This window comes from Dendrobates tinctorius, unplaced genomic scaffold (assembly GCF_039654945.1).
Source record: "Dendrobates tinctorius isolate UK_male_01 unplaced genomic scaffold, ASM3965494v1 ptg000171l, whole genome shotgun sequence".
NCBI classification, from domain to species: Eukaryota; Metazoa; Chordata; class Amphibia; order Anura; family Dendrobatidae; genus Dendrobates; species Dendrobates tinctorius.
Window position 1 is genome coordinate 886,363 of NW_027361838.1, and position 27,573 is coordinate 913,935.

Consider the following 27,573-nt stretch of genomic DNA (forward strand, 5'->3'; position numbering starts at 1 on the left):
TTGGACAAATGTCCTATATGATAACATATGACTTTTTATGCTATCTTATTGGATGTAGATATAAATTCCCCTAGCACCATTCGTTGTTATTCGTTGTTATTCTGATATTATGTACACATCTCCCAGGGATTTATATATTTATGTATATACAGGGTGGTCCAAAAGTAGGTGGGAAGTATGTGTAATACGGTTATGAAGGGGGAGATTTATCAAACATGGTGTAAAGTGAAACTGACTCAGTTGCCCTTAGCAACCAATCAGATTCCACTTTTCATTCTTCACAGACTCTGGAAAATGAAAGGTGGAATCTGATTGGTTGCTAAGGGCAACTGAGTCAGTTTCACAGATCCAGTTTCCACAGATAAATCTCCCCCAAATCTGTTTTCTTTTCAGATAATTCAGATAACCCATAATGGCAAATAATTTAAATACAGATCAAAGAAAATGGAATTTAAAAGAGTATTGGAAATCTCAAAATGCTGAAACAGTTAGAGCAAATTGGGTTGAAACATTTGGTACTCAAGCCCCAAAGAGACAAACCATTTACCGCATTTGTGACAAATTTGATGCCACTGGCTCAATCCTTAATGCTCCAAAAACTGGTCGACCGAAAACAGTCTATACAGAAAATAATAAACAACTTGTTGCTGAAACATTTGTTCAGAGTCCAAAAAAGTCCACCAGAAGAGTCTCTTTAGAATTGGGAATTTCATGAGCTTCCATCATGCGAATCCTGAAATCTATTGGGTGGAAAGCTTATCGTCCACGTCTAATTCATGGTTTATTGGAGGATGATCAAGACAGGCGGCTGCAATTTAGTGAGATTATGCTTAACGAAATTGAAGAATATCCAGTAATTTTACATAACATTATGTGGAGTGATGAAGCTTCTTTCAAATTATCTGGCCATATTAACAGACATAATTGTATGTACTGGTATAATGAGAACATGCATTTAACATTAGAGCTACAACTAAATGAGCCTGGTGTCAATGTTTGGGGTGGTATTTCAAGTTTCGGTGTTTTTGGACCATTTTTTTATGGAAGTCACAGGAGATAAGTATCTCAAAATTCTAATGAATCAAGTTGTTCCCCAGTTACAGAAACAGCCTAATTCAAATGACCTTTATTTCCAACAAGATGGGGCCCCTCCACATTATTCAAGAGTAGTCTGCGAGTATCTTGATGAAACATTTCCTAATAATTGGATTGGCCTAAGAGACCCACTTGATTGGCCGGCACGTTCACCAGACTTGACCCCAGTGGATTTTTTCTTTTAGAGAGTTCTCAAGAACAAAGTTTATAGTCGAAAACCAAAAAGTGTCAGTGATTTGAAAAATTACATAAGGGATGCATTTCAAGAAATTAATACCCAAAGAGACTTGTGCAAAAATGTTTGTTGAAGCGTAAGAGGCAAACTTCAAAGCTGTGCAAATTGTGATGGAAAACAGTTTGAGCACCTGCGTTGATAAAATTTAAGGGCTTTTGTATTATTGTTCAGAATAAAATTTAATTGTCAGTGTTATCCTTGTATTAGTAAATATAATTTTATATATAAATCAAAATAACTGTTATTTTCTGTCCACCTACTTTTGGACCACCCTGTATATGCAATTTTTGTACATATCTACTTTTAATGTGTTATCACCGTGTCTAGATTATTTATGTACAGCACATTAGTTTTTGTGTCTATTTGTTTTACAGTGAGGACAAAGACCCTGGTGGGGTCGAAACGTTACCCTATCTTCACTAAAATGTTCTGCTCCTGCTGTGGAGACTTTGAAGACTTAGGCAAGAAAGTGAAAGAACTGGGAGCGCAGGTGGTCTTCTCTTCCATCCTCCCAGTGGATGGCCATGGAACAAGGAGGTGGAATAAGATTCTGCAGGTGAACAACTGGCTACGTCGATGGTGCCGTCAGCAACGATTTGGATTTCTGGATCACGGAGTGAACTACTTATACGATGGACTACTTGCTAGAGATGGGGTGCACCTTACGAAGACTGGAAAGCATGTATTTGGAAGTCGCCTTGCTACACTTGTAAGGAGAGCTTTAAACTAGAACAACATGGGAAGGGAAGCAAAAGACCAGAAAAAGCCATACACCTGACAAATGCTATTGAGAACTCTGCTATTAGAAGTGGAAAGGAAGAACAAAGACGAAAGAATCTAATTAATAAAAATATTGGAGAAAGAGAAACCAATCACAAACTAAAATGCTTCTATACTAATGCACAAAGCATGGGCAACAAACAAGGAGAATTGGAACTACTAACACAGGAAAAGAAATATGATGTCATTGGAATCACTGAAACTTGGTGGGACAATACACATGATTGGAATACAAGACTAGAAGGATACAACTTATTTGCAAGAAACAGACTTGATAAACGAGGAGGGGGTGTCGCATTGTATGTTAGAAACACGTATATCTGCACAGAGATTGAAGCTTCAGAGACTGGGAGTTCTGTGGAAACTGTTTGGGTAAGAATACAAGGACAGAACAATGGAAAGGACACCATTGTAGGCATTTACTACAGGCCGCCTGTGCAAGCTGAAGATATGAATGAACTCTTTATGCATCAAATGGCCAAGTTCTCCAAAAAATATGACATAGTTGTCATGGGAGATTTCAACTATCCAGACATTTGTTGGGAATCTCTCTCAGGCAAAACTAACAGGTCAAGGAAATTCTTATCCTCTCTTGCTGACAACTTTATCTTCCAAAAGGTAAGGGAGAAAACAAGGGGAACTGCTACCTTGGATCTAATCCTTATAAACAGGGAGGAAATGGTTGAGGAGGTAAAAGTGGCTGGGACCCTAGGAGGTAGTGACCATGCTATTTTAGAATTTTGGATAACTAGAGGCGGAAGACCTGTAAAGACTCAGACGTCAAGGTTAGATTTCAGAAAGGCAGATTTTAAGGGATTCAGAAAGAGAATTGGAGGGATCCAATGGCTGGATATCCTAAAAGACAAAAATGTCCAGGAGGGATGGGAAATCTTGAAAAATGAAATTCTCAAAGCACAGTTGTTACCAATTCCGAAAAGAGGGAAGAATAGGAAGCATTTAAGGAAACCAGGATGGATGAACACAGAACTTAAGCACATGCTAAAAAGGAAGAAAAAAATGTTTATAAAATGGAAAGAGGGAGGCATATCTAAAGAAGAATATAATGCTGTCTGCAGAACCTGCAGGGCACAAATCAGATTATCTAAAGCTGAAAATGAATTGAGGCTTGCAAGAGATGTCAAAAACAATAATAAAGGATTTTGGGGATATGTAAAAAGTAAAAGAAAAGTCAAAGATGCTATAGGATTTTTACAGGATGAAAATGATGAAATGGTAAGACAGGATGTTGAGAAGGCTGAACTTTTAAATTCCTATTTTGCATCTGTTTTCTCTCAGAAAGGAAATGTAACATCAACTGTTATTCACTGTCCTATTAAGGGAATAGAAGAATCCAGGATATCTATAAACCCCTCTCCATTATCTTTGAAAATTCTTGGAGAACAGGAGAAGTGCCAGAAGACTGGAGAAGAGCAAATGTTGTTCCTATCTTCAAAAAGGGGAAGAAGGTGGACCCAGGGAACTATAGGCCGGTGAGTCTGACTTCTATACCAGGAAAGATCTTTGAACAAATTATTAAACAACATGTATGTCAATACCTGGATAAGAATGAAGTGATTAAACAGAGTCAGCATGGGTTTGTAACTAATAAGTCATGTCAGACTAACTTAATTTCCTTCTATGACGGTATCACTGATTGGGTGGATCAAGGAAATGCTGTAGATATAGTATATCTTGACTTCAGCAAAACATTTGACAAAGTCTCTCATACAATCCTTATTGAAAAAATGACTAAGTATGGAATGGACAAGGCAACTGTTAGGTGGATTCATAACTGGCTTAGTGATCGGACCCAAAGAGTGGTCGTAAATGGCTGCACATCCAGTTGGAAGAATGTCTCAAGTGGGGTACCACAGGGCTCTGTCCTGGGCCCTGTATTGTTCAACATCTTTATCAACGATTTAGATGAAGGAATTGAGGGTAAACTGATTAAATTTGCTGATGACACAAAGCTAGGAGGGATAGCTGATACTAGAGAAGAGAGAGAGGATTCAAAAAGATTTAAATAAACTGGAGAAGTGGGCAGCAACTAACAGAATGGTTTTTAACAGGGAGAAATGCAAAGTACTACATCTGGGCAATAAAAATGAAAAAAGCATATATAGAATGGGAGGAATAGGGCTAAGTGACAGCACATGTGAAAAAGACTTGGGCATACTAATAGATCACAGACTGAATATGAGTCAACAGTGTGATGCAGCAGCAAAAAAGTCAAATGCAATTCTAGGATGTATTAACAGAAGCATACAGTCTAGATCACGTGAAGTCATTATTTCCCTCTACTCCTCTTTGGTCAGACCTCATCTGGAATATTGTGTCCAGTTTTGGGCACCACATTTTAAAAAAGACATCAACAAACTGGAGCAAGTTCAGAAAAGAGCGACCAGAATGGTGACCGGTCTGCAAACCCTGTCTTATGAGGAAAGGTTGCAGGATTTGGGAATGTTTAGTTTGCAAAAGAGAAGACTGAGAGGAGACTTAATAGCTGTCTACAAATATCTAAAGGGCTGTCACATTGTAGAAGGATCAACTTTATTCTCATTTGCACAAGGAAAGACTAGAAGCAATGGGATGAAACTGAATGGGAGGAGACACAGATTAGATATTAGAAAAAACTTTTTGACAGTTAGAGTGATCAATGAGTGGAACAGGCTGCCACGAGAAGTGGTGAGTTCTCCTTCAATGGAAGTCTTCAAACAGAGGCTGGACAGACATCTGACTGGGATGATTTAGCGAATCCTGCTTTGAGCAGGGGGTTGGACCAGATGGCCCAGGAGGTCCCTTCCAACTCTACGATTCTATGATTCTATGTATTACTTACACTTGTAAATAAATATGAATTAATTTTGCAAAGTATTGCATTGTTTGAGTGCGGCTGTTTCCTTTTTACTTTTTCTTTTTGTATTTTCTATGTGAGCATGGTTTCCTTTTCATATGATAAGACAATGGGTATTTTTGACCCAAACATTTATCTTGTTGTTTTGGTAAGTCCTGTATTTAGTTTTGTGCGGTTATGCACTTTTTAATGATTTTAATACATTTTTGCCACATGGATCAGTATTATATGAATTATTTATTCTCCTATTAAACTGTTAATTGTTACACTGTGTGCGTGACTCATTTTACATAGTTACCTTTTGTCTTTTTGTGTGTGTTGCTATAACAGTTAAAGGTGTAGACTAATCATAATAAGGCAATGATAGAAATGGGGGAGACAGGGCGCTTCCAATGTGTAGGTCTGTATGGAAAGTAGATGAGTGCACAGCAAATGTTAGGCTCACCTGATAGGGTTGTGAGAGTCACAACACCTATAATCGCATAAAACAGCTGCAGCAGTCTGCACGAGGTCCAAGGCCTTGGTACAAAGAGAAGGCTGGTAGTGCAATAAGAGACTGCGCTGCTGTGGTAGAATTCAAGATATCTTTATTGCAATAAAGATATCTTGAATTCTACCACAGCAGCGCAGTCTCTTATTGCACTACCAGCCTTCTCTTAATAAGGCAATGATAAAAGACCTGAGGATCTGAAGCACGTCTGCCTATCATCTCTCCAAGCCAGGGCTGTGACTACCATGCTGCTGTCTTATTTTTAATCTACCTAATAAAGTTGATATTTTTTATACATGGGATTTCAGAAGCTGGATTTACCTTTTTCGATTATTGATTGATCTTCCTGCAGCACTGCTAGTTTTTCCAAGCTCCGGACTCCGCTATGGGTGAGCTGACATAATCTCTACCTTTACTTTAATTGTAATAAAGCGGTTCACCAAACAGCAGAAACAAAAGAATTTTAATAACCTCATACGGTGACTTGGATCGTCATAAGAGAGAAGGATAAAAAGGATCAGGGCAATGGCTAAGAGGTACACAGGGGTAAAGGCGCATGTACTTTAGGAAGTTGGGGCCTGAAAGCCACATACTAGAAAGGGGAAGGATGCCCATCGACATGAACATGGTAGAGCATGGCACAACAATACCATTACTTGCGCCATATTAGATAAGAACTGGCAAAGACATAATGGTAACTGAGGCTGTATCTGTCTAGAATGTCAAATATGATGAAACACCACTCTACAATAGTTCTACTGTATATAGAATTGAATACATTATATAAAATAGTTTGATATAAATACTATAAGAAAAGCTTTATCTATTTATTCTATTAGCGTAACTAAAATTAGGTGTAACTTTCACCGATTAATCCAATTGGAGTAAAGACTATAAAATATAACTTTTAATAAGGACCATTAAATAAAGAGTGGTTTACTAAGTCTATAATTAATAATATTATTTAATAAAAAAAGCAACTCAATTGTGCCAGACCGACCACCATTATTGTAGCACTTATTTGTGGATAATGGGTGACCGTCTTAGATACAGGTAGTTTTGTTATAAAAAGCTGATTTAGAAAGGTAAGTATGAAAAATTATAGACTTAGTAAACCACTCTTTATTCTAATGGTCCTTATTAAAAGTTATATTTTATACTCTTTACTTCAATTGGATTAGTCGGTAAAAGTTCACATTACATTATCGGAATAATCGTGTTTACCAATTTGCAGTGAATTATAAAATTAGGTGTGACCTGGTATAACCCAGTCTACCTTCATAAGTTGTGGAAGAATATTTATAAAATTTGTGTCATGAATGAAAAAAGGATTCATCCATTCTCATGATGGACTCTAGGAATCTCAGTAGTAACGAGTAGTGGCTGGAGTTGGCTAGTGTTTTTTTATATAGAGGATGATACATAAAAGATATAATAAAGTTAATCCTTTTCTAGGATTTGGTTCAAGAGTCATGCATAAAAATATTGGAAATTATAAAATGTAGTCCTTTTATTTTTGGAAAGACGTGGTAATATAGATTTTTTTAAACATTTAGAATTTTTGATTCTTGGATTTAAATGGATCCTGTCAGCAGGATTGTGCACAGTAACCTACAGACAGTATCAGGTCGGCGGAGTCAGATGTGCACAAGGGCCCACCAGGGGATTCCCCTGTTGCCCTGTGGGCCAGTCCGAGTCTGGGTGGAGTTATACTGAATAAAATGAAACCTTGGTTGATGAAATCTGTCTTGTCGTTGTTGTTTAATCTTTATTTTCAGTCTGTAGTTAATGATATGCTCATGCTCCGGGGCGGCTTGTGGGGGATTTTCAGGTGGTGCTCTGATTAGGTATTCATTATGCAGACTGCTGACAGCTCACTGATCCCTCACTGACCTGCCCCTTAATTTGCATAATGAATACCTGTGTACATAGTGAAGAAAAAAAAACAAAACCCTTCTGCAGGTTGGTGCCAGCCGTGGCCCCTGTGCTGTAGCATAATCGCATGTTTAACGTGTAGTTACTACATATGGTTGAGCTTTTCCTCAGTGGTATAACAAAAAAAATTAAAAATGGCACCCACCACGCCTTTACAGTAGCAGCTATCGGTGTACATCGCTGTGAAATGATAGCTGCTCTTGCGCAGGTGCCGGCTACGCAATCTTGCTAGAGAAGGAAAGTAATTCCTCCTCCAAGATGGAGTTGCCCGCACTTGCGCAGTAGCAACTCTTGGCTGAGTATATCATTAACTAAAAACTAAAAATAAGGATTAAAAAACAACCACAAGATGGATTTCATCAACCAAGGTATCATTTTATTCAGTATAACGGCGCCGTCCTGACACTGTGTGCAGGTTAATATGCACAACCCTGCTGACAGGTTCCCTTTAAGTGTAATGTGAGACTTGGCAGGCAGTGCTGTGTGCAACTTCGCTCATTGCAGCTTTAAATCTTTGATACAGAATGCTTTGGTTTCATGATGGGATTCACAATTCCACAAAAACTTAAAAATTACACAAATTTCATTGACAATGGAACAATAGCTGTCATCACTCATTAACAATATTTCCCATCTTAACTTTGTGAGGAATTGAAACTTTGGAGCTAGATTTATAGGAACGTTTCCCATGTGAATCTATGGAAGACTTTCCTTGAGTAATTAAAATTCTTATAACGGCTCCCACTATGAGTGGTCACTAATGGAAGCTTTGAAGGAATTAATTGCAATAGTTGTCATATATATTACACTGTTGGTTAGATTTTCCTGGGAGCTAATTAAAAAAGGAGAATGTTGGAGTACATTTGTAGGAACTGTATTTCTTCTCTATAAGCCGGAGTGGACAGGGAACTGTTAAGAAAACATGAGTGGAGGCACCAGGCTAGTGAGTTATTACACTGGGAATGTAACAGAAGAATAATAAATTGGTGAGAATATTATAGAATAAAATGATCTTCTCAGAAATATATAGGAGAATGAAAAAACATATAACATTAGGAAGGATTGAGCAGTATGCTTTCTGAGGAAGAGCCTGATTTGACATATATGTTCCATTAGAAATTGCAATAAAGTTTGACATTTAGTCTTACGTTACTGCAGGGATGTTTTACTCATATGTTACTCAGGATTTTTTATTCATTTCGTCCTTTGAATTTTTCAATGTTACTCCATATGTACTGTGTGTGTATATATATATATATATATATATATATATATATATATATTACATTCCATTTCATTGTCAGAGCAAGCACGTCTATTTTATAGCACTATAGTGATGGATGTGAATAATTTTCTGTCTTATTATTTTCCCTATATGTTGTATTTTAAACCAATTAATTGCTAAGCACTAGTGACCTATGCACAGCCAAACAGAAAGTTTCCACTAGTGTAACTAGTACTTATTAAATATTATCACTTATTTACCAGAGTTAATAAACTAAAGGTTTTCTAGAGTCGATGTGATATGTACGAAAAATATTCCCTCTGCAACATATTCGCATTATTTTCAAAGATAAAATGTTCTTCAGGCTCTGCTATCTTTTGCATGACACGACTTTGCCAACTTCATGGCTTTATTGAAAGTTGGAAACGATTAATATGGTTAAACCAGAATGTTTCTTTGTTATTGAACATTCAAAAATAAAGAATATACAAACTAAAAAAAAAAATAACAGAGAGGACCAGATACAAATTGAGGCCAAGAAATTGTGGCCTTACAAATAATTGGAATTTTCAGATTCTCAGGCCCCAATTCATCAATACTGTACTTGTATGTCTGTTCTTTGTCAAGTTTTGTGTGTTTTGAGTGTTTTGTTTGAATCCAATTCACTATTCTATTTGCACCTTCTCTTAAGTGTATTTTATAAGTGCCAGCCTGTTTTTCTACTTTGTGGGTGGAGTTTAGAGATTCCAGATGTTCTCAGTGATTCATCAATTGCGACTTTTTAAAAGTCACAAAATTTGGTGCAATTTCACTCCAGTTCTCCCTATTGTATTTTTTGACTACGCCCAAATTTAGAGCATTTTTTGCGACTTTTGGCACCAAAAGTTGTTTAAGCAGTTCCAGGTAGGAAAAAGTGCCCCAGACTTCTCAAGTAGATGTGACACCCCAGAGTCCGGTTGTCACAGTGACATTGCCTTCCTCTAAGGGGTAAAGTCATGCCTGGAGGCAGGAGGGGGGCCCCCATGCCAGGTAAAATAGATTACATGACAATTCCTGCTGCAGGTCAGAAAGGGGAGCTTCCTTATAAATTCTGGCCAGCAGATGGGGTTAGTGAGTCAGCAAGAAGTCAGCTGAGAGAGTGAGCAAGGGAGTTGTCATGGAAACGAGAGCAGTCTGGGCTCATGACAAGACAGTTAGTCAGTTGGTGACGGGAAGCTGATCTGTGAAGAAGGGAAGGACATGAGCAGAGACAAGAGGCTCTGGGGAAGCTAAAATTGCGTGCAGCTGACCCCAGAGCGAAGCGCTAATATAAAAAGAGGACGCCAGAGTCCTAGGCTGAACAGGAGCTGTATGCCCTAACCGCCAAATCTGGAAGTACAGGGGATTGCAAGTTCCTAGGCGACATTGAACACCTGAAGGAGGCATGGCAGCAGATCAAGAGCCCGGAGCTGATGGTGAAAAGGACAGTACCCGTGATATAGGCTCACGCTGTCAGCCATACAGGTTAGAAACCATCACACAAGAGAGAGGGTCGCAGCTTAGTTACAAACAGCAGGGACCCAAAAACAAAGCGCAGAAGGAAGGTCCCAAACCCCACCTGGTAGGGTGGATCCCCTGAATGCATCCAGGCGAGCGGGACTCAATCCATCACCTGTATGTGGTACCCTGGATTGCAACCACTTGCAAGTAAAAGGTAAAGAAAACTGCACCTCTCTGTGTCCTCTTATTTCTCTGCACCCCAACGTTCACTGCCATCTAAACAATTAATCAATCAAATATATTTGCCCTGGGGCCCCCGCTCTACCTGTGGGGAGCTGAACTATTCTTTGCTGTGTCACCATCAGCCCCAGAGGACTGAAACCGCAGCATCAGCCACTCATTGCCGAACACCACAGGTGGCGTCACACTTCAACATCACACAACTTTCCTCTATTAAATTACTGGATGCCCAGGGCCACGGACCAGGTCACTGCCACCGTGACATCCCCCATTGAAGTCAACGGGCCCAGTACTGAGTAAACTAAGGCCCTGTGGGGCGCTCCAACTGGTGTCATGATGAACAGGATTTATGAAGCCTAGCAAAGCTGGGTACAAGGAGCCTGGCAAAGCTAGGTACTGTATGCCATAGGTTTTATTAAATTGAGTACTAGAGACTTTAATGAGTTTTCAAATAACTGTCATAACTGCGTCACACAGTACGTGCGAGCAGAGAGGGGTGTGCCATTGTGGGCGGAGCCAGAAATAAATTACGACGCGAAACCCTGCCCGCACTCTGACGTCAGTGGGCAAAGTGAAGCTGGAAGATCTGATTTGGAGACTAGGAAGAGCTCAATCCAGCCTGTCAGAGAGCAGCTGTTGACAACAGTAAAGGTACACTGAGGGAGGAAGGAAATGCCCAACTCGGGTGGAGATTCAGCGGCGGTCACAGCCGCAGCCTCCATAATGCCGCTATCAATGCCATATATACCAGGAGCGGCCTGGTTACCACAGTACTCAGGGGAGTCACACACCCTGAGCGATTTTAAGGAAAGACTATGTAGTTTGTTCAAAGTGTACCCCCGTCTGAGAGTCAAAAAGTCAGAATCCTCATTGGCCAGTTAACTGGTGCGGCCCAGAGGGAAGTAAAGTCCTGGCCGGACACTGATAAAGGAACTGTCAAACAAGTCTTGGACGGACTGAAAGACACTTTTGACACCCGCACTGCAACAGAGATAAAAATGAGATTCTTTGGGTGCAAACAGAGGGTGCGGGTCAGTATAAGGTGCTATGCTCTTAACCTTCAGGAAGCGCTTTGGGCCATAAAGTAGGTTGACCCTGAGAGCATGCAAGATGAAGATAGATTACTAACGGAGCAGTTTATAGAGGGACTCCAGTCTAACAATCAAAGGACACAGCTGCGCATAATGGCCCAACAAAATCCTGAATTGGACTTTGCAAATTTTAAGGATAGAGCCATCCGAGTGCTGCTTAAACCAAATCCTAGCAGCACAGAGCCCTCAAAGCATCTAGCAATTACATACCAGCAGGAGGCAGCATCCTTTCCAAAGACCCCTATTGAGACTGACAAGCCGTCCCAAGATGAGGACTCTGCTGCAGACTCACGTCTCCAAGTCAAGGAACTAACCAAAAGTGTGGCAGCGCTCATAAAAACTGTGCAGTCCCTAAAAGTGATTCCAAAGAAAAAGATCCAGCTGGCCTCCAGTCCAGATGATGTCCTGTGGTGACAGCAGAGGAGGATCCCACCGACCAGAGGGAGAGATAGCGATAGTTACGACGAGGATGGACAGCCCATCTGTCGCAGCTGCAACAAGGCGGGACACAAAGTAAGATTCTGTAATTTAAACAAGTAACCCCTGGGGCAAAGGGCCAACCCTCAGGAGTAAGATGAACAGGCCCACCAAATTGGCGAGACAAGCACGTAGGAGGATGCCCGGTCCTGCCTGTCGTGATTGATGGCTTCCCGATGAACGCTTTACTGGACACCGGCTCCCAGGTGACAACGATGCCATATGTTCTTTTTAAGCAGTACTGGGCTGATTCAGACAATACTCACATCCCAGATAAAGACCTTGCCATATTTGCCAGCAATGGTCAGCCCTTGCCTCAGATGGGATATAAAAAGGTGACCATCAAGATTGGCAGAGTTGAATTGCAATCGCAAGGTTTGATTATAGTTGATATTGACAAACGAGAATGCCATCCTATGATCACTTTAGGCACTAATGTAATTGAAAATTGTCTTGGAGAAATTATTGTTTTGTTACAACAGGTAGCTGAGACCGCCACCTCCAGTCAGCAGCGGGTCCTGCAAAAGGAGATCTGAGCCCTGATGCAGAGACAACAGGCAAAGCTGTCTGGTGGAGAAGTCGGCAGTGTCAGAGTAAGTGATGCTTTCCCCATTGCAGTACCTCCCAGAAGTGAAATGTTAATTTGGTGTCGGGCAGTAATAGGCCTCAGGGGTCAAGATTACCAAGCCCTGGTAGAAACCATGTACTCTGATAGTAGGCCCACTATCCTGACAGCCAGAGGGGTAGTTGATGTCCAAAAGGGGAGAGTGCCAAATTGTGGGGAGAGACAGGTCCAGTTACCCCGGTATGCCACCCTTGCTAAGCTGTTCACTGTCAGTAACAATGCAATAGAGGCACTAGAACCCTTGCTTCCATCTGACAAGTTGGAAGAGAATGGCTCTGAAGGGCAGCAGGAGGATTGGTGTCAGCAGCTACACATAGGCACTGACTCCACCCCTTTGCACCAAAAACATGGGGCTTACCGGGTGGCTCGAGAATTTGAACGGGTCTTCAGCAAACATCCTCTAGACTTTGGGCAGGCAAAAGGGGTTCAACACCATATCTCCACCGGAGATCATCCACCCATTAAAGAGAGGTACTGGCCTGTACCCCCAGCACACTATCAATGTGCTAAGAGTATGTTACGGGAGATGAAGGAGGCTGGGGTAATCAGAGATAGTTGTAGACCCTGGGCAGCTCCATTAGTCCTGGTTAAAAAGAAAGATGGTACTATGAGAATGTGTAGACTACAGGCAGATTAACAGCATTACCTAGAATTGAGGAATCACTAGCTGCACTGAGAACTGCTAACTATTTCTCTACCTTAGATCTCACCAGTGGGTATTGGCAGGTTCCTGTGGCAGAGGCAAACAAAGAGAAAACAGCGTTTATAACACCAATGGGCCTCTGCGAGTTTAACTATATGCCGTTCGAGCCCAGCAATGCACCAGGAACATTTCAGCGGTTAATGGAATGCTGCCTTGGACATAAAAACTTTGAAACCATTCTGCTGTACCTGGATGACATCATCGTCTTCTCCAAAACCTACGAAGACCATATGAAGCACCTAGCTGAGGTATTCGAAGCCCTGTCCAACTTTGGCTTGAAAGTAAAGCCGTCTAAATGTCACCTTTTGAAGCCCAAGGTGCAGTACCTAGGCCATATGGTGAGCGTGGAAGGTGTGGCACCTGATCCTGACAAAGTCACCGTTATCCGAGACTGGCAAAGACCCAGCACTATTCATGAAGTAAGGCAGTTTCTTGGGTTAGTAGTAGAGTTGAGCGATACCGTCCGATACTTCAAAGTATCGGATCGGAATGGATCGGCCGATCTTTAAAAAAAGTATCGGTATCGCCGATTCCGATACCGGAAGTCCCATTCAAGTCTATGGGACTTCCGGTATCGGAATAAGAAAAACCCTGTTTTTGCCTTGTACAGCCTCTCTGGGGTCTGTACGGGCCTTTCGGGGGGTCTGTGCAGGCTCCGGTGGTCTGTGCCAGCCTGCTGGGGAGCTGTGCCGGCCTGCCGGTGGTCTGTGCAGGCTCCGGTGGGCTGTGCCGGCCTGCCGGGGGGCTGTGCCGGCCTGCCGGTGGTCTGTGCAGGCTCCGGGGGGCTGTGCCGGCCTGCCGGGGGGCTGTGCCGGCCTGCCGGTGGTCTGTGCAGGCTCCGGTGGTCTGTGCCGGCCTGCCGGTGGTCTGTGCAGGCTCCGGGGGGCTGTGCCGGCCTGCCGGTGGTCTGTGCAGGCTTCGGGGGTCTGTGCAGGCATCGTCCGATGGGACTACAAGTCCCATCGGGCGATGCCTGCTACCATGACAGTGATTGACACATTAGCCAATGATGGGACAGTAGTAGTCCCATCATCCGGCTAATGTGTTAAATGTTAAAAAAAAAAAAAAAATACTACATACATACTACATGCATGCTACATACATACTACATGCTACATACATACTACATGCTACATACATACTACATATATACTACATGCATGCTACATACATACTACATGCTACATACATACTACATGCTACATACATACTACATATATACTACATACATACTACATACATGCTACATACATGCTACATACATACTGCATGCTACATATATACTACATACATACTGCATGCTACATACATACTACATATATACTACATGCATGCTACATACATACTGCATGCTACATGCATGCTACATACATACTACATACATACTACATGCTACATACATACCACATATATACTACATACATACAATACATTCATACAATACATACATAGACATACAGTACATATAACATAGAGTAACATACTTACCAATACTTGTCACATTGTTCCCCGAAGCCATTGTCTTTTCCGGAATAAATATTAACATAACAAACCACAAAAATACTCACCCACGATCCGAAGCAGTCCACGAGTGTGTCCCACGACGATCTTGGGTAGAGAACTGCAGCATCAGATGATGCTGCCGTTCTCTACGGGCTGCAGGAATCCAATGACGGAAGGTAGGTATCCTTCCGCACTGTATTCCTCCGCCACTTAAAAAAAAAAAGTCCCTAGTCTCACTTTATGCCATTGCTGAGTGGGAAATTCCCACACAGCAATGGCATAAAGTGAGACTAGGGACTTTTTTTTAATATTTATTCCGGAAAAGACAATGGCTTCGGGGAACAATGTGACAAGTATTGGTAAGTATGTTACTCTATGTTATATGTACTGTATGTCTATGTATGTATTGTATGAATGTATTGTATGTATGTAGTATATATGTGGTATGTATGTAGCATGTAGTATGTATGTAGTATGTATGTAGCATGCATGTAGCATGCAGTATGTATGTAGCATGCATGTAGTATATATGTAGTATGTATGTAGTATGTATGTAGTATGTATGTGGTATGTATGTAGCATGTAGTATGTATGTAGCATGCATGTAGTATGTATGTAGCATGCATGTAGTATGTATGTATGTAGTATGTATGTAGCATGCATGTAGTATGTATGTAGTATGTATGTAGTATGTATGTAGTATGTATGTAGCATGCAGTATGTATGTAGAATGTATGTAGCATGTATGTAGTATGTATGTAGTATATATGTAGTATGTATGTAGCATGTAGTATGTATGTAGCATGCATGTAGTATATATGTAGTATGTATGTAGCATGTAGTATGTATGTAGCATGCATGTAGTATATATGTAGTATGTATGTAGCATGTAGTATGTATGTAGCATGCATGTAGTATATATGTAGTATGTATGTAGCATGTAGTATGTATGTAGTATTTTTTTTTTTTTTTAACATTTAACACATTAGCCGGATGATGGGACTACTACTGTCCCATCATTGGCTAATGTGTCAATCACTGTCATGGTAGCAGGCATCGCCAGATGGGACTTGTAGTCCCATCGGACGATGCTTGCACAGACCCCCGGACATCAGCACAGCCCCCCGGCAGGCCGGCACAGCCCCCCGGCAGGCCGGCACAGCCCCCCGGCAGGCCGGTACAGACCCCCACAGGGTGCACAGACCACCGGCAGGCCGGCACAGCCCCCCCGGCAGGCCGGTACCGACCCCGGGCAGTCCACACAGCCCCCCGGCAGGCCGGCAGAGACCCCCGGAAGGCCCGAAATGACGGCGCATCATGATGCGCACACACCGCGCATCATGATGACGTCAGGCCGTCAATCAACTTTGAACTTCCGATTCCGATGCCGAATTCCGATATTGAAAAAATATCGGAAGTCGGTATCGGAATTCCGATACAGCAAGTATCGGCCGATACCCGATACTTGCGGTATCGGAATGCTCAACACTAGTTAGTAGGCTACTACCGAAGATTTATAAAGGACTTCACCAAAATAGCTGCACCCCTGCAAGACCTTCTAGTGGGCAGCCAATCCAAGAAAGCCAAGAACAAGAGTCTTCCGTTCGAGTGGAACAAAAGGATAGAAGAGTCCTTCATCAGGTTGAAATTGGGCCTCATGGGAGTCCTGGCCTACTCTGACTATGACCAACCATTTGTACTTTACACTGATGCCAGCAACGTGGGATTGGGAACAGTGCTGTCACAAGTGCAGAAAGGCAAGGCAGAGGGAGAGTGAATGCCTATGCCAGCAGGAAGCTTCGTCCCACTGAGAGGAACCCCAACAACTACAGTTCCTTTAAACTGGAGTTCCTCGTCATTGTCTGGGCGGTAACAGAGCGCTTCAAGCACTACCTGGCTTCAGCAAAGTTCACCATCTACACAGACAATAATCCGCTAACCCACCTTGAAACGGCAAAGCTAGGGGCGCTTGAGCAGCGATGGATGGCCCGGATGTCCAACTACGAGTTTACCATCAAGTACCGGGCAGGACATAAGAATGCTAATGCGGATGTGCTGCCCAGGATGCCCAATTCACCTGACGGGGGAGGACATCCAGAGAAAGAAATCGAGTTACCAGCATTCCACCACCAGTTGCAGCCCAGCACTCCCAAGGGGTGAGGAATAAGTGCTTTATCGTACGAGAGGTAACGTTGAACCCATTACCCCATCATGAGTGGGCAGAGACACAAGATAGTGACCCAGCTGTTCGCCTAGTAAAGGAGTGGATGGCACAAGCTGATTCACACACTGGTCCAGATGACCCACAGGAAGCACAGGAGTTATGGAAGGAGAGAGGCAAGCTGTTCATCTACGAGGGTAAACTGTGTCGGAGGAACATCAACTCACGCACACACGAACTGGTCTGGCAGGTAGTAGTCCCGAAGCGGGATGTGCCAATGGTCTTGGAGGCGTACCACAATGGAGCAGGACACTTCAGGTGGAAGAAGTTGGAGGTCCTACTTCGTGAAAGATTCTACTGGGTTGGCATGAGGAGAGCCATTGTGAAGTGGTGCCGAGAATGTAGCCCATGCAACCTGCGCAGGAAAGACTGTAACAGCCAGCGAGCCCCATTACAGCTATTCATCACAAAACAGCCGCTTGAACTGGTAGCCTTGGATCACTTGAAGTTAACTCCGAGTAGGAATGGCTACACCAATGCTCTGACCATCGTTGACCATTACTCAAGGATCTTGGTAGTCATGCCTGTTAAAGAACAAACAGCGAAGACAGCAGCCAAGGCATTTCAGCAACACTTTTGTTGACCGCATGGATACCCTGAAAAAGTGCTCACCGACCAAGGTCCAGTGTTATGATTGAGTCACCGTAGGAGGCAAAAATAGAAATGCTAGCTAAGTCCAGAAAACCAGAGAAGTTGGCAGCTATCGGATTGCAGACCCCTGAACCTATCAACACAACTAGCAGTAGCCGTGGGGGGCTCCTACGATGCCCTAGGCCCCTCGATCACAGCCGGAGGACTACATAGCCTAAAGACAGAAAGGGAAATCTAAACTGCCCCAGAGCAGACCCCAAAGTAAAAGGCAGCCCCCCACATATAATGACGGTGAAGCAAGAATAAAGAACAAAACACAGACAGAAAGATAGACTGAGCAAAGATGGGGCCCACGCTAGCTTAGATAGGAAAGGACAGGAAGGCTGCTGTCTGCAATCCATGAAAAACCCTATGAAAACAAACTGACAGTAAAAAAGGCCCTGAAGACGCTAGGCTTCAAAAAAGCTATGTCAGTACTCAGGAATATTCTGAAGACAGAGCAACAGGCAAAAGGAGATTCAGCTAACCCCAGCAGGGAATGGCAGAATCCAGAAAAGCAAGGAAAACAAAACACTAATGCAAAAAGGCAAAGCAGAAATCTTAGCTTTAGATGAGCAGGAATCAGACTGGTTTCCTAGAAGTCCACAGAGAAATCACCCGCAGGCCAGAAGGGCGTCGGCAGCCTTATATCCAGTCATTAACTCCACTCAGCCAGTCATCATCATCAGCCCCAGGTGTTTGACAATCAGGCTCACTACCTTTCTTCACCAGAAGAGGGAGTTCCTCGGGCCTCAGTAGTGAAGGGGAAAATGAAGTCACAACAGTACCTCCCCCTTGAGGAGGGGTCACCGAACCCTCAACCACGCCACCAGGGCGATCAGGGTGAGCCCGATGAAAGGCACGCACCAATCTTTTGGCATGAATATCAGAGGCAGAGACCCAGGAATTATCCTCCTGACCATAACCCTTCCACTTAACCAAATACTGGAGTCTCCGTCTAGCCAGATGGGAATCCAGTACTTTCTCTACCTCATATTCCATGTTACCTTCAACCAATACAGGGTCTGGAGGTGCAACCTCCGGAACAACAGGTTCAACAAACCTCTTCAACAAAGATTTATGGAACACATTATGGATTTTAAATGTGACAGGAAGAGCCAAACAAAAAGAGACCGGATTAATAATCTCCAAAATCTTGTAAGGTCCAATAAATCTAGGCTTAAACTTAGGAGAAGCCACCTTCATAGCAATATTTTTTGATGATAACCACACCATATCACCAACCTTAAATTGGGGACCAATGGTCCTATGTCGGTTGGAAAACTGCTGGGCCTTTTCCTGGGAGAGAGATAACTTATCCACCACTTGGTCCCAGATCTGGTGCATTCTCTCCACCACAGTGCAACCCCTGGGCAGACAGAGGGCTCCACCTGCCCTGAAGAAAATCAAGGATGAAACCCAAAGTTACAAAAAAAAGGAGACATCAAAGTGGCAGAACTAGCTCTATTATTTAAAGCAAATTCGGCCAAGGGCAAAAATGAAACCCAATCATCCTGATCAGCAGAAATAAAACATCTCAAATATGACTCCAAGGTCTGGTTTGTTCTCTCTGTCTGCCCATTGGTCTGAGGGTGAAAAGCAGAGGAGAAGGACAACTGAATTCCCAGCTTGGAACAGAAAGTTCTCCAAAATCTAGACACAAACTGGACTCCTCTGTCAGATACAATGTTCTCAGGAATCCCGTGCAAGCGAACCACCTGTTGTAAAAACAGGGGCACCAATTCAGAGGATGACGGCAACTTAGGGAGTGGTACAAGATGAACCATCTTAGAGAACCTATCACAAATCACCCAAATAACAGTCATCCTTTGAGAGACAGGCATATCAGAGATGAAATCCATTGAAATATGGGTCCATGGCCACTTGGGGACAGGCAAAGGCATCAACAACCCACTAGAGCGAGAACACGATTTAGACCGGGAGCACGTCCCACAGGACTGCACAAAATTCCTGACATCACGAGACAAGGAGGGCCACCAAAAAGACCGACTCACCAGATCTCTAGTACCAAAAATACCCGGATGACCAGCCAAAGCAGAGCAATGAACTTCAGACATCACTCTCTTCTTCCACTGGTCAGGAACATACAACTTTCCACTGGGACAACGCTCAGGTTTGTCCTCCTGGAACTCTTCCAGAGCACATCTCAAATCGGGCGAGATGGCAGAAAGAACTACCCCTTCGCCTAAGATGGTAGCAGGCTTGGTCACCACAGGAGAATCAGCAAAGAAGCTACTAGAGAGGGCGTCTGCCTTGACATTCTTCATTCCAGGAAGAAAAGAAACCACAAAATCAAAACGTGTAAAAAACAAGGCCCACCTAGCCTGTCTAGGGTTCAAGCGCTTAGCCGACTCTAGGTAAATCAAATTCTTGTGGTCAGTGAGGACCACGACTTGATGCTTAGCTCCCTCCAACCAATGTCTCCACTCCTCAAATGCCCATTTCATGGCTAACAGTTCCCGATTCCCCACATCATAGTTACGTTCAGATGGAGAGAACTTTCGGGAAAAGAAAGCACAGGGATTCATTTTAGATGTTACAGGATCCTTTTGGGACAAAACAGCTCCTGCACCAATCTCAGAAGCATCCACCTCTACCTGGAACGGAAGTGAGACATCAGGTTGCCGCAAAACCGGGGCGGAGGTGAATCTTCGCTTCAGCTCCTGAAAGGAAGAAACAGCCTCCGGAGACCAATTTAACACATCAGCACCCTTCTTAGTCAAATCAGTCAATGGCTTGGCAATACTAGAAAATTTTGCTATAAATTTCCGATAAAAATTAGCAAAACTCAAAAACTTCTGGAGGACCTTCAAAGAAGTGGGCTGAACCCAATCGTAAATGGCCTGTACCTTGGCCGGGTCCATTTCAATAGTTGACGGGGACAAAATAAATCCCAAAAAAGAAATCCTCTGTACTCCAAAAAGGCATTTAGATCCTTTGACATACAGGGAATTCTCCCTCAAGATCCGGAACACAGTCCGAATATGTTCCACATGAGAATCCCAATCCTTGGAGAAGATCAAAATATCATCCAGATAGATAATCAAAAATTTATCGACAAAATCTCGGAAAATATCGTTCATGAAGCACTGGAAGACAGAAGGGGCGTTAGTGAGCCCAAAAGGCATCACCAGGTACTCAAAATGTCCCTCCGGAGTATTAAACGCCGTCTTCCATTCATCCCCATGCTTAATGCGAATAAGATTATACGCCCCCCTGAGGTCAAGCTTGGTAAACTAGCAAGCACCTTTAACTCTGGAGAATAGATCAGAAATCAGGGGTAACGGATACTGATATTTAACAGTAATTTTGTTGAGAGCACGATAATCAATACAAGGTCTTAATGATCCATCCTTTTTGGCTACAAAAAAAACCCGGCACCTAAGGGTGACGAGGATGGTCTAATATGACCCTTCTCCAACGCCTCCTTAATATAGGATCGCATAGCCTCGTGCTCAGGTACAGGTAAATTGAAGAGCCGACCCTTGGGAAATTTACACCCCGGGCTCAGTTCAATTGCACAGTCATAACTCCTATGAGGAGGCAGAGACGCAGACTCATTCTCACTAAATACATCATAAAAGTCCGCCAAATAATCAGGAACATCATGCGACTGAGGAGAGGTGGAAAACACCGGAGCCTCACTAAAGGCACACCGACAACCCCAACTCACCACAGACACAGATTTCCAATCCAAAACTGGATTATGAATTTGTAACCAGGGAAACCCCAGAACAATAGTATCATGCAGATTATGTAACACCAAAAACCTGCAATTTTCTTGATGGTCTGGGGCGACCCGCATTACCACCTGGGTCCAAAACTGAGGTTTATTTTTAGCCAAAGGAGTAACATCAATCCCCCTCAAAGGGATAGGCGTCTGCAGAGGTGTCATCGGAAATCCACAACGTTTAGCAAAATCCAAGTCCATTAGGTATAGAGCTGCTCCCGAATCCACAAAAGCCTTGGCGGAAAATGTGGACAGGGAGCAGATCAGAGTAATAGCCAGAAGAAACTTAGGTTGAACACCACCAACAGAAAACGTGTGTGCAAAGCGTTTCTCGCGTTTAGGACAGACAGAAATAATATGCGAGGCATCTCCACAGAAAAAACACAACTTATTACACCTTCTGAACTCCTGATGCTGCTCTCTGGAAAAAACTCTATCACATTACATAGGTTCAGACATCTGTTCAACAGGTGGCAACACCTCTCGTGCAGCTCTGCGTTCGCGTAAACGCCAATCAACCTGAATGGCTAAAGACATAGAATCGTCAAGACCAGAGGGAACAGGAAATCCCGCCATAGTATCTTTTACGGCTTCTGACAACCCCTTCCGAAAGAGAGCAGCCAAGGCATTATCATTCCAGGTAGTAAGTACTGCCCACTTTCGGAATTTTTGACAGTACAATTCTGCAGAATCACGACCCTGGTTCAATGCCAGCAGGGTCTTTTCAGCCTGATCAATGGCATTAGGTTCGTCATACAACAACCCCAAGGCCTGAAAAAATGCGTTCACATTAGTCAGAATAGGATCATCTGGTTTCAAAGAAAACGCCCAATCCTGGGGATCGCCACGCAGCAAAGAGATGACAATTTTAACCTGCTGCGCGGAGCTCCCTGACGAGTTAGGCTTCAAGGCAAAAAATAATTTACAATTATTTTTGAAATTCAAAAATGTAGACCGATCCCCAAAAAATACATCAGGTGTAGGAATCTTTGGTTCAGCAGCATGTGAATGAGCAAGGTAGGCGGAAATTCCCCGCACTTCCGCAGCGAGCTGCTCCACATGATCAGACAATTGCTTTATCTCCATTGAGAGAAAAAAAAATTCCCCCTACGGCCTCAGAGATATAGAGGAAAAAATATACACACTTTTTTTTTTTTTTTTTTTTTTTTTTTACAATTCTTTCCTGCTATTGAGTACCCTAGAATCTGCGGTATGGCGGGTGATTCTGTTATGATTGAGTCACCGTAGGAGGCAAAAATAGAAATGCTAGCTAAGTCCAGAAAACCAGAGAAGTTGGCAGCTATCGGATTGGGGACCCCTGAACCTATCAACACAACTAGCAGTAGCCGTGGGGGGCTCCTACAATGCCCTAGGCCCCTCGATCACAGCCGGAGGACTACATAGCCTAAAGACAGAAAGGGAAATCTAAACTGCCCCAGAGCTGACCCCAAAGTAAAAGGCAGCCCCCCACATATAATGACGGTGAAGCAAGAATAAAGAACAAAACACAGACAGAAAGATAGACTGAGCAAAGATGGGGCCCACGCTAGCTTAGATAGGAAAGGACAGGAAGGCTGCTGTCTGCAATCCATGAAAAACCCTATGAAAATAAGAGCCAACAAACTGACAGTAAAAAAGGCCCTGAAGACGCTAGGCTTCAAAAAAGCTATGTCAGTACTCAGGAATATTCTGAAGACAGAGCAACAGGCAAAAGGAGATTCAGCTAACCCCAGCAGGGAATGACAGAATCCAGAAAAGCAAGGAAAACAAAACACTAATGCAAAAAGGCAAAGCAGAAATCTTAGCTTTAGATGAGCAGGAATCAGACTGGTTTCCTAGAAGTCCACAGAGAAATCACCCGCAGGCCAGAAGGGCGTCGGCAGCCTTATATCCAGTCATTAACTCCACTCAGCCAGTCATCATCATCAGCCCCAGGTGTTTGACAATCAGGCTCACTACCTTTCTTCACCAGAAGAGGGAGTTCCTCGGGCCTCAGTAGTAAAGGGGAAAATGAACTCACAACAGTCCAGCCTTTGAGGCAGAAGTGTTCCAGGAGTTCCGTAACATGTACGGTTGCAAGAAAATCAGGACGACGCCATACCATCCACAGACAAATGGCATGTGTGAGAAGGTGAACCAGGTGGTCATTGACTTATTGAAGACCTTCCCTCTGGAAGAACAAAACCAGTGGCCAGAGAAGTTGCCATATCTGGTAGATCTATATAATCATATACCTGTAAATGCCACCAATTGCACTCCAGCCTACCTGATGAGGGCAAGACCTAGTAAGTTACCCATTGATTTAGACGTGGGAGTCTTAACACCTGAGACGACATCACCAGATGCAGACTGGGATACAGAGAGGCAGCAACAATACCGTAAAGTAGAAGGATGTATGGAGAAAAGTTTGTCCCAGCAAGACAGAGGCAGGAAAGGAATTACAATCAACACGCCCCTGCAGTTCCCTTGACAGAAGGAGAACAAGTACTCAAAAGAAAGACAAGTTCACAAACTAGATGACCCATGGGAGGCAGAGCCATACACCGTTATACCTTCAGACTTTAATAACACCAAGGTATGCCTCAACAGCAAGGATGGAGGAGAAACCTCAGAGGCAGTTTCAAGAGATCATCTAAAGGTGTGCCCTGATCAATTGAAAGACAAAGAGGAAGTCCAAGGCACTCCATGGCCCACAGTAGAGGTGGAAGAGAAGATCTCTTGGAGAATTTCCTCGGATGTGGACACAAGTGAATCAGGCTATCGTAGTACCAGTTCTAACCTTTCACCAGCCTACTGCACCGGATGAAGCAGAGACTCTTAATGAAATGGCTCCAGTAACAGATGCCAAATCTACAGTGGAATGCGGAAATCTGTCCCCTGCTAGCAGCAAATCTGTCAATCTCATGGTGAGTCTAAGAGTCAGGAGAAGGCAGCACAGAATACCAATATTACACAAGTCCACTTATAGCATAGTGACTAGTGCACCAACAGTAGACATTAGAGAACAGGTCATCGGAGATACCTATACTGCGAAGATCCACTCGTAGTACCAGAGGTCAGATCCATTATAGAGAATACCTAATGTAAATAAATTAATAAGAATGTATAGTTGTAACCGTTAAGCATGAGAGCCTACAGAGACTTACTGTATGAACTTTTTAAGTATTTGTAATAACCAGTTAAAGGACAATTGGGCCACAGGACTTTGTCAGAATTTTATTTGTAAATAGTTACCCCAACTTGGCCTTGAAAATAAGCCGCCGGCGTGGCCGAAAAACCAGGCCCATCTACAGATTGCCCTGTAGCCAGGTCCAGGGATGACACACAAAGTGGGCTAAGGCAGTTCCCACCAACCAAACCCCAGGTAGAAGAACAAAGACAATTCCTGGATGGCAGCGTAAGGACAGGTCTCTGCAGTAATTGTTTCTTTTTCTTTTCTGGTTTTGATAATTTTTACATTTTTTAAGACTTTGTAGATTTTCATTAATTGTTGTTGTTAACAATTCTTGTTATGTTTCCTCAGTCCAGGAGTACTTAACTTCACTGGGGGGGAATGTGACACCCCAGAGTCCGGTTGTCACAGTGACATTGCCTCCCTCTAAGGGGTAAAGTCATGCCTGGAGGCAGGAGGGGGGCCCCCATGCCAGGTAAAATAGATTACATGACAATTCCTGCTGCAGGTCAGAAAGGGGAGCTTCCTTATAAATTCTGGCCAGCAGATGGGGTTAGTGAGTCAGCAAGAAGTCAGCTGAGAGAGTGAGCAAGGGAGTTGTCATGGAAACGAGAGCAGTCTGGGCTCATGACAAGACAGTTAGTCAGTTGGTGACAGGGAGCTGATCTTTGAAGAGGGGAAGGACAGGAACGGAGACAAGAGGCTCCGGGGAAGCTAAGATTGCGTGTAGCTGACCCCAGAGCGAAGCGCTAATATAAAAAGAGGACACCAGAGTCCTAGGCTGAACAGGAGCTGTATGCCCTGACCGCCGAATCTGGAAGTACAGGGGACTGTAATTTCCTAGACGACATTGAACACCTGAAGAAGGCACGGCAGCAGATCAAGAGCCCGGGGCTGAGGAGGAAAAGGACAATAATCCCGTGATATAGGCTCACGCTGTCAGCCATACAAGTTAGAACCATCACACAAGAGAGAGGGTTGCAGCTTAGTTACAAACAGCAGGGACTTGAAAACAAAGCGCAGAAGGAAGGTCCCAAACCCCACCTGGCAGGGTGGATCCCCTGAATGCCTCCAGGCGAGCTGGACTCAATCCATCACCTGTATGTGGTACCCTGGATTGCAACCACTTGCAAGTAAAAGGTAAAGAAAACTGCACCTCTCTGTGTCATCTTATTACTCTGCACCCCAACGTTCACCACCATCTAAACAATTAATCAATCAAATATATTTGCCCTGGGGCCCCCGCTCTACCCGTGGGGAGCTGAACTATTCTTTGCTACATCACCATCAGCCCCAGAGGACCGAAACCGCAGTGTCGGCCACTCATTGCCAAACACCACAGGTGGCATCACACTTCAACATCACACAACTTTCCTCTATTTAATTACTGGACGCCCAGGGCAACGTAACGGGTCATTGCCACCATGACATCCCCCATTGAAGTCAACGGGCCCGGTACCGAGTAACCTAAGGCCCTGCAGGGTGCTCCATAGGCACAGCAGGAACAACAATTTTTTCAGTAGTCCCACCAGGCACCACCAAGCAAAGTCTCTGTTTTGCAGTGACAGCAGGTCATTATAATAATAATAATCTTTATTTCTATAGCGTTAACATATTCCACAGCATACAAGGACATGTAGAGACAATAAAAACAAAACAATGTAACTCATTTCAACAGTTACAGGAGGAGTGAGGGCCCTGTTAGATAGCTTATACTCCAAAAGGTCATGGTAATTGTCAAGAAGGCATCAGATATCTCCAGTCACAGAAGCCTTCACAGCACTTCCCAATATTACCGTATATATTTGTGTATAAGCCGAGTTTTTCAGCCCCTTTTTTGGGCTGAAAAAGACTCTCTCGGCTTATACACGAGTCATACACCAGAAAGCTGGCGCAGGAGCAGGAGACATCATACTCATATGCCTGGCATCTGCATATCAGGCTCTGCTACATCTCAGTCCCGGCATCTGCATCTCTCTGTCTTCTTCCTGTGCGGTCATGTGACACTGTTCGTTAAAGTAATGAATATGGACGTGTCTCCATTTCCATAGGGGTGGAGAACATATTCATTACTTTAATGAGTGGTACCATGTGACTGCACAAGAAGAAGACAGGAAGAGAGATGCAGACGCCGGGACTGAGTTGTAGCAGAGCCTGATATGCAGACGCCAGGAGGGTGAGTAGCACTGGGGGAGGGTGAGCCATGCCATATTTGCCTGTCCCTGTTCCACCGCTGTGCTCAGTCTCCTGGGTCCTCTGGCTGTAACGTTCAGGTCAGAGGGTACGATGACGCGATTAGTGCGCGCCCTCTGCCTGAACAGACACTGCAGAGAGCCGACGATGCTGAGGAGCAGCAGACAGCGATGAGAGGTGAGTATTATCATTTTTTATTTAAATTGCAGTAGCATTATTATAAAGGGCATATATTAATATGGAGCATGTTATGGGGCCACCATTAACCTTTGTGCAGCATTATATGGGGCATATATTAATATGGAGCATGTTATGTGGCCACCATTAACCTTTCTGCAGCATTATATGGGGCATATATTAATAAGGAGCATGTTATGGGGCCGCCATTAACCTTTCTGCAGCTTTATATGGGGCATATATTAACATGGAGCATGTTATGGGGCCACCATTAACCTTTGTGCAGCATTATCTGGAGGGCATTTTAATATGGAGCATCTTATGGGGCCACCATTAATCTTTGTGCAGCATAATATGGGGCATATATTAATATGGAGCATCTTATGGGGTCACCATTTTACTTTTATTAGTATCTATTTTTATTTTTGAAATTCACCAGTAGCTGCTGCATTTCCCACCCTCGGCTTATACTCGAGTCAATAAGTTTTCCCAGTTTTTTTGTGGCAAAATTAGAGACCTCGGCTTATATTTGGGTCGGCTTATACTCAAGTATATACAGTAACAGTTTGAACAACACCCAATTCTCAACAGTGACATAGTGTGGGTTGCCTGCCCTTGGGGCAGCAAAATTATTGCATTCCCCCAACCCAGTACTAATGCCACCAAGTGACCCTTTAAAAAAAAATTCTGTTTATCT